Here is a 5,856-nt window from a genome sequence, read left to right as displayed (position 1 = left end):
CTTCTTGAGTCTGGGATGTAATGTGGAGTTGGTCTATCTCAAGCTGTGAGAGCAGCTTCCTCTTTACTATGTTGAAGCGTTGGGTAACTAGCTGTTTCTCAGTAAGTGTGGATGTATATAAAAAAAGATAAAATGTATGTGATGTAGTGTGCAAGCCCTTCTGGCTCAACAGGGAAACATTCTCAGACCCATTACCATCCAATTTATCAATGCACTATGGCAAATCTTGTATTGGAGTACATGCTGGAAAGTACACATCCTCCTGACAGCTACTACTCCCAGGGAAGTTGAAGCTTTGCTAATAGATCCTGATCTGGATTCTAACCAGGGCTTCTGAGTCCTTGGGAGCACAATTCTTCCAGAGCAGATAGGCAGGTGTTTGTCCCTCTGTAGTTTGACATGGACTGGGAGGTCTCATTGTACAACACAAGGCCTTTAAGGGACTGTTTCCCCTTTTTGACCTGAGATCAAAAGTCAGTGTTCTGGTAATGTTCCTGTTAGGAGGAGAAATTGGTGTTAGCCAGGTATTTCTTTGATGCAATCTTGTTTGTTTACAAGGAACGTATGAAGTCATGTGTCTCTAAACACAGAAGGACTCACATAGCAGGAGACATCTTCTTTTGCTAATAACACCAAGAACTCATTTCAGCCTGCACCCTGATCAAAAAACCTCTCCTAGGTTTATTCCAGGGTCAGTGCCTGGGTACTGTATGATGCAATAATATTAAAATGAAATACTGCATTTAAAACAACAACACCTTCCCTGTTTAAATAAAACCAATGACAACAGTCTTTATGTATGTTAGAGAACTTGCTCAAATGATTGGTGTGTCAGGCCCCTCTATTCAAGCTATTTGTCCAGGTTTCCTTTATTACTGACTAATGCACCTTCTTTAGTTGCTTGTATTACCCCTGATGGAATTCTGTGCCAAAAAAATTCAAAATCCTGCTTACAATATTTTAAAATTCTGCAAACTTCTGAAAATTTTATTTGGAGGCTCCAGCATGGCTGTGGGGAGCACAGGCCACAGAGGTGGGAGATCACCCTGCAGCCCCACCCCCACTCCAGGGACACAGATTTGGCAGTGAGACTGCACCCAACCCTGTCATGGTGCGAGGGCCAGGCTTGCCCGGGGCCCTACCCCTCCGCACCAGATGCACCAGGTGTGAGCAGACAGGCTCAGCCCAGCAGGATCCAAATGTGGAGGGACTTAGTGTGAGGGGATTCAGGTGTAGGGTGAGAGTGGTTGGGTGGGGCAATCTGGGTGTAGGTGGCTCAATGGGGAGTCTGGGGGAGATCTGGATGCACAGGAGCTCATTGTGCTTTTCTAGGTGCGGGGGGAATAGGACTCTTCAGGGGGGCCCAGGTGAAGGTGGTTGGGGCTCAGCAGAGTGAGTCTGGGTGTGGGGGGATGGGGATCAGCAGGGGGGGTCTAGGTGTGGGAGGCTCAATGGGCTGGCAGTCTGGGTATGAGGGGGCTTGTAAAGGTTGTTCACGTGTGGGTGGGCACTTGTCAGGGTGGGGATTTGAGTGCGAGAGGTTCACCGGAGTGCAGTGCAGAGGTAGGGGTCCGGATACAGAGGGTGGAGTTTGTTGGGGAGTGTCTGGATGCAGGGGGACTCCACATTCAGGGGGTGAGGCTCAGCGGAATGAGGGTTCACGAGGTGCAAGGGACTCGATGGGGAGGTTTCTGGGTGTAGGGGGTCCGGATGCACAGGGTTTGGGTGGATGGGGGAACAGCTCTCCATATAGTGACCCCTCCTCCCCCCACAGCTGAGGAGCAATGGGAGCAGGAAGCAAGGTTGTGGGGTGTGGAGCTTGCTTCAGCCCCAGAAGATTTCTGGGGTGGGTCTGACCTGGCCCTAGTCACTCCTTGCAGGGGAAGAGAAGTTGAGCCTGGTGCTGGGTAGAAGCCACCGTCCAGGGCGTCCCCATCCCTGCCCCAACCCCTTACAATGGTTTACCTCTCTGCTCGCTGCTCCAGGCACACAAAACAGCATGCCCACACTGCTCGGGAGGGGTGTGTGACCACTTTTGTGGCTTCTCTTTACTCCCCCATCACAAAGTCATTTTTCTGCAGGGAAGCAAAGAAAACTGCAGGGGACATGAATCCTGAGCATGCACAGCAGCACAGAATTCCCCCAGGAGCATTATATGCTTTTCATTAATAAAATCCAGTGCTCTCAGTATCTCTTGCTGTCTCTAGTTTTAAAATAACTTTTTTTGCTAGCTTCCTACATATAGATGTTTGCATTAATTGAACAATTTCAGATTAATTCAAAACTGCTCATTACATTTCACATAATTTTTAATGTTTGGGACACTGAGTGGGAAGGGGTACATTTTATTTTGAGGTCCATTATGAAATATTGCACATATTTGGTGCATTGAACATCTAAAATCATCATATTATTGGTCTTTTACTAGTATTTGCAAGGACTGGCTTGCTGTTTCATACAGAACCAATCAGACTAGCTGAGGATAGCAATAAATTAATTATAATAATATTTAGAGATAAGAAACTGGTGGTAGCTGCTATGACTGGCTTTGTAAACTAACAAGTATTTTTATATCAATTCTTTATTTTCTTAAACAGATCCACTAGGTGGTGCCTGAACTAAGCTACTCTAGCTGTGCTTGTTTTGAATTACCAGTCCTAACTCAGAAACGTATAATTAACAGTAAATTGATTTTTGATGCTCAATAAATACAATAATAATAATAATAATTAAGTCTTCAAAGATCCATATGTCCTACTGCTCCATTTCTGACTTTACTTTAAGGGTGAAATCCTGGTCCTATCAAAGAAATGGAAAAAAACTCACATTAACTTCAGTGGGGCCAAGATTTTACCCTAAGCCCACAAATAAGCACATAGCTATGAAGATAACTCTTAAAATGCATTCCCCAGTGCTGAGAAAACTCAAGGAAATGTGCCTCTCCAATCTACAATTTAGGTGTGGAAGAGGGAGAAAGAATATTTGTCCCCTAGCTCCATGCTCCCAGGTCAGAGGCATCAGATTCCATCCTTCTTGAAACAGCAGGGTAATCTCACTCAGGTTCCCTCAGTAACAGAATGCTGTTCTTTTACAGCAGCAGTGGAAGCTTCAAAATCGCTTTCACAAGGCATATGATGGTGTAGTCTTCTGCACTCTGTGTTGCTGAAGCAAGCGCCAGTAGAACCTTCACCAGCACCAATTCCTCCAATGAGCACCAATGAGTAGCAGCAGACTTCACACTGCCTTATGCAAAGAGGTTGGCAAAAGCATCTTCACACAAGCATATCCATCCTGCTTCTCCTCCTCTTTTAGAATGAATGTTGGGGCAGGGTATGCAGGAAAAAAGGTGTACAAGCTGGCAGTGGGGCAGACTGCAGATAGAGAGTTATAAAAGTCCGGAGAGCATGCAAATCTATACTCAAGAGTTGTAAACGCGTACTGACACCATATAAAATGTGTCATTTAGGATTAACAGCATGTGTTGGAGGTCTCTGAAGCACATAGGCTTTTTTCCACGTATAAATCTGGAAACAGAATAAGGTATGTAAATTCTGAGTTAAGATTATGCATATATGAGAGGGTACTCTGATGCTGCTAGAATGCCTGGAACATTCAGGTTCCCATTTTTATGTTTATGACATAGCCTTTGAAAAAGTGCCTGAGAATATTGATCTTGACTTAAAAAAAAGTTTATTTACAGCTTTGGAAAGATAACCACCTATAGTGAAGAAATGAATCATTAACTCAGATGGCATCACATGAAAAGAGGATTTAGAGGCTACAGGGAAAAGTGGACACATTTGATTATATCTGTAATACATTTTTGGAACAATGTTGATATACAGGCTTAGACTATATAAAGACTTCATCTCAGTCAATATGAAGTGATGGTTCAGTATCTTCCATCTTCCCTCTCGCTTTCTCTATCATTTTGAGTTAGACCAAAAGCTTTCTATGATATGTATACAACTGTTTTCTTTCTTCATTTTATGTTGCTGTTGCAACAATATAATAAAAAATTGAACATTAAAGTGTGAGTGTCCTGATGCTTTTCCATACATTTCACTTTGATAAAATTGAAATCTGTGTAACCAAAAATCTCAGCTGGGTTTGATGGGTTTATTAATTATTTCAAGATCTAGTTTGCTCTTTTCTAGTATCACTTCAGTTTGCTGCAATACTGCTGTGGTGACATCTGTAGCAAAAGCATCAGAGCAGCACCCAGGTAGAATCCTAGCTTCTGCAATATGTCGGTCTCTACCTTGTGGGAGGGGGCATTTATGTAACATTGGAAGCAGAGTTTATGGGGAACAGAGTACTTGGGGAGCTGAAGAGAAGAACCTCCAGTATCAGATTTGTGAGCCATTACAAAGAGGAGGGAGTTGTTGGTTGTACCAGGCCACTAGACGCCGTTTCTCCAAATCTGCACTGGTAATTCAGAAGGAACACCCTCGGACCAGGCTATTTCTCCTGCTGTGCCTCCCAGAATCACACTTATTGTCATCAACTGCAATTTACTGTGACTAGTGAGAATTCTATATAATTCAAGTTTGTGTTAGCCAGGGGACAAAAGGGGGCTAGCAAAATTTACTTGCCTTACATTTAATTGCTATAGTTCCCACAGAATCCCAACTGCGTATCATGGAGAAGCTGCATTTATATTTCACTCACAGAAGTGAACACAAGCATTCATTAATGTAAGCCAGCTTACACTCTTAGTTTGTTGCTAAAAGAAATAAAATAACTAATACAGCAGCGAGTAAGTCCCTAGACTATAGAAGGAAACCTTGCTGTCTTACTATTTTCTACCCCTGGGGGGATTCTGCGCCAAAAAATTCAAAATATAATCACACCAGTTCAATTGTTTTGGTAATTTATTTAAACTACAATACAGAAAAAAGTCACTATAACTATTCAGCATTTCCTAAACACATGAAAGTTAATTTACAAACACTTCATAACTAATACCCTGCATTCCAGTTATAGTCCTGGATTTTTATTAAATTACATTACAGAACACCAAACAGAAAAAAAAAGTAGAATGTCATTTTAAATTGCTCAGACTTTCACACATGAGAGGCATACAGTTTTGCTAATTATTGTCCTGGACCTGGCTGGGTACTTTGTAAAATGCTTGGTTCTGATTGTCCTGACATTTTATTGACTGTTTGGAAAATATTTTATTTATCCCCAAAGTCTTTGTGTTAAAATGGATAAGTAGAATAAATTCTGAGCTGTAATCTAACCCCACTGTGCCACAGGAAAAAAGTGAGAAAGCAGATAGATCTTCTTAGCTGAGGATTCCCTTACTGTCATTTATAATAAGGCTTCTTTACATCACTGTGGCAATGTAGAGGCCTTAAAACTTCCACAGGTTTTACGCTCCTGGGGGAATTGACTGAGAATGGGAACAGTTAACTAACTATAGGAAGATTAACAATGTTAGCAGGCTGCTACATTTCTGCCTCAGAGAATGAGATCAATTAACTCAGGCAGGCTGCTACATTTTTGCCTCTAGCCTGCCTCATGCATAATAAAAAGTCCTCCTTCCACATCAGCAAGCTGCAGTCACAAGAGATACGCCCAACACGTACGCCCAGCCCCACCCCCCAAATGGTGCTGAACCACACAGGGCACCCACACCCGCTCTCCTTCCCCGTCTCTGAAGCTGTTCCAGGCACGCTGGAACAGACGCACTGCCTGGGCTGTCAGGAAAGAGGTGCGTGTCCTCTGGAAGATTTTTTTTTTTGAGTTTTTCTGCCCAAAGACACAGAAAAATGCAGGCCATATGAATTCTTCGCCCCCATAGGGTGCATAATCCCCCCCAGGAGTAACTTTCTGAGTGTTGAAAAGAAA

The sequence above is a fragment of the Chelonoidis abingdonii genome, chromosome 2, assembly GCF_003597395.2.
Source record: "Chelonoidis abingdonii isolate Lonesome George chromosome 2, CheloAbing_2.0, whole genome shotgun sequence".
Classification (NCBI taxonomy): domain Eukaryota; kingdom Metazoa; phylum Chordata; order Testudines; family Testudinidae; genus Chelonoidis; species Chelonoidis abingdonii.
This window is presented reverse-complemented; position numbering follows the sequence as displayed.